Below are 11,826 nucleotides of genomic sequence, written 5' to 3' on the forward strand. Positions count from 1 at the left end.
TTAGATAGTACAAAAATGGCATTAAATACAACTGTAATATTTTATTTTAGTGGTTTCAAATCAAATATAAAAATATACTTAAAATACCACATCAACTTTTTTTAAAAAGCCATCTAACAGAGAGAATCACTTGTGCCCAAAAACTACAGTGATTTTTTTTTTTTTTTTTTTTCTAGAATCATCTCATGTTGCTTCTTTCAGTAGATCTCAACACAGGAATATGGACAGTATTTTTTCCAAAGGCATTTTAACAAACAAAGCCACCAACAAATAAGCATGCATTACTCAAACAACAATTACTGAGATTAAAAGTACAGTCTAAAAAGTTTGAAAACAGGGAAAATACAAACTACCAGTTTTCAAACACTTCAGCATACTCTTCTGTATTTTCTAAGCACTTTTGGGCAGGAGTGCTTTCTTGTGTTGGGAATTTCTGACACCCCAGCTATGTTGGTTGATGGTGTGAAGAGTGACTGCTGACTGATGTCACTTGGCTAGCAGAAGCTGCCACACTAGTCACAGTTACACTGGTAAAAACAGAGCTTTCATCTGAATTGCTTCCCTCCCTTGTGGAATTTAGTTTTTGCATGAATAAACATCAATATTGTAAACATGAGGAATTCAAGATTTATATGCAGTTTCATGGTTATGATCTTGCTGGGATGAATGGAGACACGTTGCAATGGCTTGCAGGAGTAGAGTGTATAAAGGAGGGATACAAACTTTGGGAAGGACATGTCAGAAGCAGCTGGAGGTGGAGACACCTTTCATGAGAGAGGCATCAGAATGCACAGAGCTTTGTCTGGGCGTGGATGATGAGCTAAGTCAGAACTTAGGCACGGATTAGAGAGCAGACCAGTATGGGTGACACTGTAGTAAGTGAGCATCTGCTACAGGGCACCTGGCCAGGAAACCAAGTGGAGAAAGCCCTCTACAGACAGGGAGCAGCAACCTCACAATCACAGGCTCTGGTCTTCCTGGGGAAGGACTTAAATCACCCTGGTATCTGGAAGGACAACACACCTGGGGATAAACACCCAGAGAGCTCCTGGAGAGCACTGACAGATTCCTGACCCAAGTGACAGAGGAGCCAACAATGAGACACTCTGAGCTAGACCTCATACTTACTAAAAACAAAGGGCTCCTCAAGGACATGAAGGTCACAGGCAGCCTTAAGTTGCAGTGACCCTGGTGGCATTCACAACACCAATAGGAGGGAAAAGGGCAAAAAAACAAGGTGACAGTCCTGGCAATCAGGATAGCAGACTGTGGTCTCTCTGAGGACCTGCTGGAAAACAGCCAGATGGGATAGGGCCCTGGAAGGAAAGAGTATCAAGCAGAGAAAGCTGCTTGATACTCAAGGGTCACCTCCTCCAAACTCAAGAAACATTCATCCTGAAGAGCAGGAATCACACAAAAATGCCAGGAGGCCTATATAGATGAAAAGGAGATACTGGCAAAACTCAAACACAAAAAGAAAGCACACAAAATAAGGAAGCAGGAACAGGCAGACTGGAAGGAGTACAGAGACACTGCCTGAGCATGCAGAAATGGAGTCAAGAAAGGCAGAGCCCACCTGGAGCTAAAACTAGTGAGGAATGTCAAGAATAAGTGTCTGAAGGAAGGGTGTAAGGATAGTACAGCCAGATCCTTCTCAGCAACAGGAAAAGAAGCAACATGCAGAAACTGAAACACAGGAGTTCCCCAAACATCAGGAAATTTTTTTACTGAGCCCTGGCACAGGTTGCCCAGAGATTGCTGTCTTGATCCTGGATTATATCGCAGGCAACTGGCTCTAGGTGGCCCTGCTTGAGCAAGGGATGGCCTCCAGCAGCCCCTTCCAACCTCAACCATTACCTGACTCTTTTAAAGCACTACTGTTCCAGAAAACTTCCAGCCACAAACCAGTGTTTTGCTGCTGGTTTAGACCAGTTTTCCTGGTCATAAAGTCTCCTTCAGGTACACTCAATATACTTGTGCTTCACCCAGCATGTGCTGAACCCTCTCGCAAACAGAGCCCCTAGGCATTTTATTAAAATGAATAAACAACTGCTTTCTGTATTACATTCACTATTCCACTACTTCAACCAGAATGTCAAGAACTTTTCTCAGATCTTATTACTTTCATATACAGCAACTTAAAGTATGAAGTTAAGAACAAAAGGAAAAGAAAAAAAATCTTAACAGAAACAAAACTTGGGTCTTTCTTAACATCTCAGTGTCCAATAGAGGGACAGATGAAACTGAGGAACAAAACTCAAACACATGAATAAAATATGCTGTAAAATTAAATCAAAGAATCCTTCATACTAACTTCAGATTCAGAAATCTTTACTGCTGATGTATAATACAGCATTTTTTTAACTGAGAACAGAAAGGGAAAAAACTCACTATGAAAAATTTGGAGAGCTTTAGGATGTCTGAAAAATTTGTTCTCTATCAAACCACATTACCTTCAGTCATCAGGCAAACATGGATTTATCTCAATGCTGTTTCTCTCATTCTCTCCACCCTTAACAAATTTGCAAAACAACATGGCACTAGCTTTCTGTTTTCAGACAAATGCTGCATCTGCTCCTGCTCATCATGGGTCAAAGCTGATATAAAATGATGCAATCAATAAAACTGCCACATTTTTAATCCAGTTAGAATGTGTCAATAATTCAGTGGAAACACTGGCTTTCTTACTGTCCAGTTATGGTGACTTTTCTTCTAAATGGCAGCAGCCTTTTCCAGTAACACTCTCTAGGTTGTAAGAACCACCTGACCATAGACAAACTCCATATATTTAAAGAACAGTAATGTAGAACTTTTATATTATCCTTCAAGCATTTTCCTATTTCCTTCTTTAAGTGTTATTTTCCATTTTCAAGTAGTAAAACACACTCCTTCCTTCCCCGGTCACAGCACTGCCTCTAAATCAAGAAGGAGTATTTGTAAATTTCCCTTTGATCTGTTTATTTTGTCTGTTTTCCATTTGTCAATTAACTTTTGCTTATTTGTTTTAAGATGAACATAAATTCTGAATATTTACACAATATAATTATTATATGCCAAGTATCATTAGGGACTTGGTTTCATCATCTAAGGCACAACTATATTAAGCAATAGTTCTTGCCAAAGACATCAGCATTTTCATGTTTAAGGCACAGGACAGTGACACTTTCAGGAAACCAGAGTTCTGCTCTTTGCTTTTTTGACTAACCACTTGGGCAACTTTGCTCAAATCACTTCACCCACAGTGCATCAGCTTGTTGCCACAGAATGGGCTTCTCTTTCTACACAGTCATTTTCCTCACTCTAAGCAGCTCTGTAAAGCATTCAGGAACCTACTGATTTATTTCCACGACATGTCTAAGACTAGGAAATTGGCAAAGTTATTCTGCATATGAAAAATACTGTCATCAGTTTCCATTCCTTACATACTAGTGGCACAATATCACTATTTTTGCTCATCTTAATAAAGAAAAAATGTTAGGAACATATTTCTTCTCAACCCATTCACCAACTGTGCACAGTTAATTCACATTGCAACAGTAATATAAATCAAGATCTAAGCTTACTAAACAGCACCTCAGATGCTTTTAGTACATGATGCAGTAGGATATACCTCAGGTGCCAGGCTGACAGTAGTGGTTGAGAGTAGCAGCAACTGGTAGCAAGAACAAGTTGAAATTTTAAGTCCAACTTCCCCAGCACAGCACACAAAAGCAAGGGGCAAGTACTCTGGATAGCAACAGCAGAGATGTAAATTCCAAAACTGATAACTTGATATTGCAAGGCATTACTGTGCATGATTCTCCACTCTCCAAACCAGCTGGAAAGCATCCTGAATTTGGCAGTGCAGGAATCATTCCCAAAGCAATGCCTTCATATGGAAAGGAAGTGTTCCAGCAATGAAGGATCTACATGGCTAACCTAAACAGTGTAAGTATAAATGACCCCAGAAGCTTGCTGGAAGCTGCTACCTTCATCTAGCAGCCTTTAACTGCAGTAGCATTATAGTGGGAACAAAAGAAAAGGCAGGCAGACTAATGTTTGGAAGGAAAGGCAGGAACTTAAACCAGCACTATGGCTTCTTCTTCACACCTGAGGTCTGAGAGCAACTATGGAAGGATGTGAATTTACCCCCATACACATTGCTTCTTTCTCAAAGTACCTGCTCATCACCAAATGGTTTGGCTTAGCCACTAGCATGCCCTACATTCCAACACACTCAGTATCAGAACTGATTTTTTTCCCTTCTTTCTTCATTTGTAGTGCCCCCATTTTGACACCACGAATCTCAAAGAGGAAGACATCACAAACTAAAAACTTCTACCATTTCTTAAACTGATCATTTTTCCTTTGTGGAAGTCAATGTCAACATGCAGCTCTCATAGTACTAAAAGCTGTTCACAGCATCATCATGTACTGATTTCTACTACTTGGAATAGTCACTGAAGAAGAACAGATTTCTCATAAATGCAGTTGATATTAAAGAGTTCTGGAAAATCAAGGACATTAAGTTATAACATATTCCAATAATAGCAACAAAAAAAGTCCACCTTTACAGGGACCTCATTCTTCAATGCTCCAATTCTCTTTGATAAAACAGCATCTAATTGTACAGTAAGCTCAATATGGAAGAATCCAAAAATATAGACAATTACACCCTTTTACAGCAGTAGGAACCATCTTTATCCCATTTAAGAATTCCAAAGCATGCTAGCCATGCTTTATCTTTGAAAATTTGTCTACATGAATGTCAATCTACAGGTTTAAATCTGAGTCACACTGTATAACCAGTCTTATGATTGAAAAACTGTGAGACTACAGAAATACAGAATTAAACTGCTGCTTGAAGAGCCTCAAGGTGAATGTCAGTTCATTTTATATAAAAATACCAAGAAGCCTCATATATCTCTTCTGTTATCAAAACAATGAAAGCTAATATTCTTAAGAATTATAAAGAACATACATTTGGATATTTAATAATGCTAAAATGATGAGTTTTCATTTCTTATTTCTATCCAGTGACATACACCTTTCTAGCACCTTTGACATGAAAAATATTGAATTAAGCATATTCATACACTGAAGACCAGTAATTTTTAAACATGAAATCCCATTTGCAGTACTGATTAGAAGCAGCATTAGCTGAAGACAGAAGGGAAAACAAGAGAATTTAGTACTGAAGTTCAGGGGCATAGCAGGGGAGTCAGAAAGAGGAAAACAATGAAACCTCACCAGAAGAAGCTAGACTGAGAAGTCTAAATATCAACTGAAAACATCACCTCATTGGAACAGCTCTCGATTCTTCTTGCTCACCCCATTCCATCATTCAGTGAAACTTTATAGTCCACAATGAGAAACACTCATTTCTCCAAACTGAAAACTTAAATTCATTCCAAATCCATCTTGAAATTACAAGCAGTTTTGACTCTCAATAAATAAATAAATAAATAAATAAAAGTCCACAAATCCTTCCCTTCATTTCTCTGCCCTTTCTCTCCTCTTCCTCTTGTGCCCCACTAAAACAAAATTCTTCAGTCTTCTTTGCATTTAAATGAAGATTCCTCAGTAACAATTTCTAGTTTTCCCCTAGTCCTTAGTCTTGGCTGCCAAATGCCTACCAGCAGATAAAATCTAAAGGCTAATGGTAGAAATGAAACGTTGATACTCTGTATGTTAATATTTCATTCTGGGATAAACTGTAGAGGAACTATTGAGAGATGCAACTCAACAACTTAACCTCCCAGGAAGTGTCAAGCAGTAGAAAATTTCTTGTGAAGCAAGCAGAGGGTTGCTTAATTTTATTTATTTTTTTTTTTTCTGAATACATGTTTTCTTGTAACTCTCAGTGCAGGTGAGTGAAAGCAGATTTACACTGATATGGGTGTTGTCTTTATTTAAGGAAGCTCTGGTTCTGGTGTCACCACTGCTACTTGCAGTTTGGCCAAACAACAGCAGATCAGAAATTGTTAGGATTTCTCTGATTTTCATAGATTCCTGGGGAGGCAGTAAACCAAGCCACTCTTCCTTGATGCAACCTTTGACAAGCTGCCTCTCAGCCAGCACACACAGTCTTGGTCATCATGTGCAACTATTCCCTGAGGATAGAAAACAGGTACAGATGTGGGATAACAGAAATGACTCCTCAATATACAAAAAATGCATGAGAGAAGAGTGGTGATTGCATCTGTCTTTTAACTCACTAGTCAAGTGACCAGAGGCACGAGGACAGGGAACACCAGCTTTAAAAATCAACCTATTTATTTTTATTATTTTCAGGAATACCTATTTTAAGTGGGGGTTAGACACAAATGCATTCTGCCTGCATCAGCTGAGATTTCCAGCTTCTTCCATCACCAGGATTACATGATCAGGTCTGACTTTTTCCTATAGTACTGGCTGGACATTGCTGGGGCTCTTTTTGATAATTTTAAGTGTAGCTTCTACCCAGTTAACTTTGCTGTTGTGGGAATAGTAGCTATAGCCAAAAAAGGTGATGTGGATACTACTGTAAACATTATCAGACCTGGACAGATCTACAAATTAGAATGAGTAATGGAACTATTTTACACAGCTCGCTTCTAATTCTGACACAGATGGCGCTTAAACAAGGATTCCAGCCTTGGCAGATTTCTTCCAAGTCAGTGCCAAGGCTAGGATAATCCTTTCTAGCAATTTTCTCCTTGATTTTTGAGCCACCAACTTCCAAATAATATAGAATTTCTTATCTGCTGCTCCCTTTCTACAGCCATGCACTGAACAAGCTCTGACAAGACAAGAGAGACCTTCAAATACTGAACCAAGTGACACCAGAAGAGTCATGGATCCCTACAAGGTACAGCCCTCATTCCTTAAGCTTTATCTTCAAGTGGGTGTACCATAAGGAAAAGAAAAATTAGTGATCCAGTGAAAAGGAAATAAAAAAGAAAAGTAAAAATATCTTCCTTGAGGTGTAGTTCTGATTCTCCAGCTCTTAAATTATGACAAGTGTGGGAAAATGAACAATGACTGTTTTTAAGGCCAGCATTAATGAACAATAGTTGTTTTTTTAAAGCCAGCATTCACTACCAAAAGGAAGATGAGCCAAACCCAGACAATAGAGTAAAAATAGTGCAACTGACATGTCTGTATGTTTCCCTGCACAAAACCACTTTTGAGAAAGTTCTTTTAGCCCCAGCATCAGGCAAATAACCAAGAGAGCCAACTCTGAAGAGAATGGAGACAAACTCATGAAGAATAATCAACTGCAAATTTGTACTGGCCATTATGTTCTCTTCTCACACAAATCTTAATGTTATAGACATTATATAGACATATAGCATAGACACATTCCAGGAAAAGAAGATACACCAATAATCTCATATCCTTAAAACAGACATTTTGTTAATCTATTCTAATATGGATGGTGAAAAGTCTTCAAAGCTGACAAGAGCTCATTAACATAGGCTTTCATACAAGACAGGAAATAAGGATAAACACACATTTTTAAAAAATTAATGGCTGTTGTGGATCTAGACAAACACTACCATCAATTTCAATAGGAGTTTGCATGTAGAGAGAGTTTAGCATACAGTTCAAAGACTTTGTAGTTAGATTATGAATTTTACCAGTTATTAGCCTTTATAAACATCAGGCAAAAAAAAACAACAAACCTTGGTTTTTGTTGGTTTTGTGTCTGTGTTTGTTTTTTCAGACTGCTCTTATAAGGCCACATAAAAAGAATAAAAATAATCAGACAAAGGATAAAAGAGGAGAGTATTCCAGTAAGGGTCTATTAACAGCTGATTGCTTATCCCAGGTAAAAACAAAAGCCACACATCTGAGCAGAAAATAGTCTCACCAGTTCAAAATCATTGTTTTTAAGAACACTTCAGTTCAGTGAGTTAAGTGCACTTGGGAGATGCCTAATTTGACAGTTTTATAAAACAATTAATTCAGAAGGAATACTACTTTTACTAATACTAAAGTTCTACACACTGAAACTTCAGATCAAGCCTCTGACAAATCTTAATGTTTCCAATAAGCATGCAGTCATTCATCACTGCTCTGCACTTTGGCTTTCTGAGGACTGTACTCTGGAATTTCTGCAGATTGAATAGCTGGCACAGAAAATTCAGGATACAAGTAATACTATTTTCAATGCTCCTTCAAAGAAAACCAGTGCATATTTCTCCAGACCTGAGAAAACTTAGAATCTTCTCACATCATCTAAACAATAAAGAAGTTGTCACGTATATCTCAGACAAAGAAGTTGTCATGTATATTTCAGACATTAAAACAAAAAAAAAAAAGTATCTTGCTCCAAACTGCCATTCAAATACCTCCAAGCTATGCTTTCCCTACTAGCAGCTGAGAAGAGGGTATATACTTCAAACACAAGAGATGCCACACACAACATAACCCAAAAATCATGAGAATTAAACACCAACAGGACGGAAAAAAGGCACCAGCTACTACTGCAAGCAATTAAAAGACAAAAAAAAAAATTTAAAAAAAAAAAAAAAATCAAAACCAACCTACCAATCCAATTATCCATCAGAGACTCTGCAGTTACTGCGGCTCTTACATGACTTGCAGCCTTTCTGATCAAGGGCCGTCACAGGACACCTAAGCGGTAAGAATTTCACATTTCAAACTTGGAATACCTAGCAGCAAAAATTGCCAGTTTTCAAGAAGTAAAGGGATACCTGCTTCACATTTTTCCTTTTTAAGAAACTGAAGCACAGTGAAGACATTTGAGAGAAGGTTTTTTTGTTAGCTTGTCCTACTCCTATAAATAAACTAACCTCTGATAATCCATCTCTTTTGCAGCAGGGAGCAAAATGACTTTGTTAGGAGACCCCCTGCCCTTAACTCATCACCCAAGTTTCTACATGATTTCTCCTCTAAGCTTACAGTATAACGATGAATCTCCACAAGACTGGAAAAAAGAACATTTCACAGGTATTATCACAATAGTCTGTGCATTTTCATCACTGAATCAGGGGAAGAAGCCCACCCAAACCAGTCCCCCTACCATGAGACTCCCCCTGCAGTGGGAGTCTGAAGAGATACAGCAAATCACTACTCTGTCTTTTTGTGTGTGAGACCAGCTTTTTATTTTTGTTTTGGGTTTTTTTTCCCCAGTAGGAGATATAATCCCTTATGGAAACTATGCAACCTTTCAACCCATTTATCAAATTTCCTGCTGCTTCTAATTCTGAACAAGTTTAAAAAATATTTTGTACACAGAAAATTAAATCTGTATCCAGCAGATATCATTAAATAAAATATGCTGACATGCTGGCAATTGCCAGGTTTGATTTTAACACAGTACTTTGTTTAGCCTGGTGCTTTCTGCTCTTTCCAGCATTTCCAGCACTGATACTCTCTAAAAAGAAGCTCACAATGTTTAAAAGACATTTGATTTATTGCCATTTCCAACCTGGCACACCTTCCAGAATACATGCATGACAATCAGTGCTGTGAAAATGTTTCCTGTAGTAATTTTAAGAGTGCTATGTGAAACACATACAGAAAAAGGTAAGACCTTCTTAAAACTGTTCAAATGCCTCCACTGGCTAATTTTCATTTTAAAAATGCACGTAGAGAAAAAGTAAGGTTTATATGCTGTGTACCAGTACCCCTGTTCTAAGCTGAACGAAGTGGAAGACACGGTACTCAGGTGAAAACACAAAGGTCGCTTATCTGATGCTCTACAAAGAAGAAAAACCACTTGCTTACTAAAACTGGGCACAGCAGAAAAACTAGGAATCTATCCAGAAAGTGTTACATAAGGCATTGTCAAACTTCAAGTCACCTCCGCAGGGCCGCAAGTTGCTATTTCCCCCCATGCCCTGGTGCGCAGGCATTAATGATCTAAATGACACAGTTCTGGGATACGAGGTAATAGCAGAAGCCTTCCCAAAGGAGCGCTCCCCGGGCTGGAGGCTTGCAGGGGAGGGTGATGGGGAAGTCACCCAGTCCCAGCCCAACTCCGGCTCTGCTCGCCGGTCCCGCTGCGGCGGGCAGAGCGCTCAGCTCCCTGCGTGCCCCCAGCCCGGCTCTCTCTCCCGGCTCCCCGGGCGCGGAGCCGCGGCGCTGGCGGGACCCGCCGGAGCGGGAGCGGGAGCGCAGCCCGGCCGGACAGAGGGCGTGCGGCGCCGAGCCAGCGAGGGGAGCGGAGCGGAGCAGCCTCCCCCGGCCGGGGAACCGTGCCTCTTTGTGCCGGCAAGCGACACGCGCGCCTCCGCCTGAGCATCCCTTCAGTTCCGGATCTGATGGGGATTAAAAGCCAGCAGATAAAGCCGCCAGCCCGGCCCTCCGGACTCGGGCGCTCCCTCCCCTCCTCGGGCTACTGGAAGGGAGACACTCACCGATTGTTTCTCGCCCTCCCCCGCCCCTCGCCTCCAAAAGCAGCAGAGACTCGCGGAGCAGGCACTTACCTTCTCCGGGTGCTCCCGGGCCGCCGGGACGGGCGCTCAGCGCCCGCCGCTCCGCGCAGGCAAGCGCTCCTTCCCCGTCCGCCGCTCCAGGCGGGCAGCTCCAGCTCCGTCCCCGCAGCCCGGCGCGCCGGGGCTGTCAGCCAGCGGGTCGCAGCTGGGGCGGCAGCGGCAGCTCCGCTCTCCGCGGGACGAGGAGCCGCTGACGGTGGGAGGAGGAGGAGGAGGAGGAGGGCGGTGGCGAGGTCCCGACTCTTCCCGGGATGCGCCGCCGAGGTGGCCGCCTCCTCCGCCGCCCGGCTCAGCTCTCCGCGGGGCCTGCCTGCCCCGCGCTGTCCCGAGGTGCAGCCCGGCCGCGTCCGTCCGTCCCGCCCGCCTTCCCCCGCCCCTCTCGCCGGCGGCGAACCGCGCGGCGCACAGGCCCCGCCGGCGGCCAGCAGGACCCGGGGGCGACGGGGGATTCCGGCCCAGCCTCCTGCCCTCTCCCCCGGGCCTGGTGCACACTCTCCGCGGGGAGAGGAGGCCCTGCCCCGGCCTGGCGATCAGCTCCGGGAAGGTCACCGGCACGGCGGAGCCGAGCACGGAGAGGCTCCCTCCGGCACCGCCGCGGTCGCTGCTACCGCTGCCGGCCCGGCGTCAGCGACCGCTGGGTGCCGCGCTCCGACCGGGTTCGCTCCGTGCCCGTGCCTGGCGACCGCCTCCGAGTCTGAGTGCCAGGCTGCCCCTTCCCCTTCCTTCCTTCCTTCCTTCCTCGCCTCCCGCCCCTTCCCCGCTGTCAGCCTTCCCCCGCCGGCTCCCTCCGGTGCCAGGCTGCCCCCTGCGGGCGTCGGGGCCGAGGCGGAGCCGGGAGCGGCCGCCGCTGCCGCTCGGCGGGTGCCGGGAGCCGTGCGCCCGCCGCCGCGCTGCCCCGGGCTGGCTCAGCGGCGGCTGCAGCGCCCGTGTGTCTGTGTCATGTCTGTGCCGGGGCGGGCGGAGGCGCGGGCCGAGGCGGGGCCAGCCCGCTCTCACGCCGCCCAGCGACAGGCGCCGAGCGCCCAACCAGCGTTGGCCGCCGCCGCGCAGCGCCCGCCCGCGCAGCGGGGCGCCCCGGGCCGCTACACCTGGGCGGCGCGGAGGGGAGGGGGCTCCGCTGCCGCCGCAGCGAGCTTGGCCCTGGGCCCGCCGCCACAGCGAGCCCGGCCCCGGCCCCGCGCCCGCCGCCTGCCCGGCGCTGCCGAGTGCGAGGAGGGCGCGGAGGACCCGGCCCGGCCCGGCCCGGCCCTCGCCGCGGGCACCGGCGGCGGTGGAAGACCCAACTCCGAGCGCCCGTACCGCGTCAGGAAGGAATAAATGTGACGGCTTCTGGCTTACGTGTGGCGGAGCGTGTCCCTGCGATGTGTCCCTGCGATGTGTCCCTGCGTGCCGGCGGCTG

At 44.7% G+C, this 11,826-nt stretch overlaps 1 protein-coding gene across 2 annotated transcripts in view; it reads right to left on the reverse strand.

Annotated features, from left to right (window-relative positions):
- The window catches only part of LARGE1 (LARGE xylosyl- and glucuronyltransferase 1), a 263,862-nt gene extending 252,759 nt beyond the window's left edge, over nt 1-11,103 (reverse strand). The window contains exons 1-2 of one of the 2 annotated variants that reach the window (XM_056515817.1): nt 10,419-11,103; nt 8,515-8,601 (exon numbers count right to left, since the gene is read on the reverse strand). The gene's annotated coding sequence lies outside the window, so the exon portion shown is untranslated. The remainder of the gene's footprint in view (nt 1-8,514; nt 8,602-10,418) is intronic. The other variant, XM_056515824.1, reaches the window with a different exon arrangement.
- Nucleotides 11,104-11,826: the final 723 nt, after the last annotated feature.

The sequence above is a fragment of the Oenanthe melanoleuca genome, chromosome 1A (genome assembly GCF_029582105.1).
Source record: "Oenanthe melanoleuca isolate GR-GAL-2019-014 chromosome 1A, OMel1.0, whole genome shotgun sequence".
Taxonomy (NCBI): Eukaryota; Metazoa; Chordata; class Aves; order Passeriformes; family Muscicapidae; genus Oenanthe; species Oenanthe melanoleuca.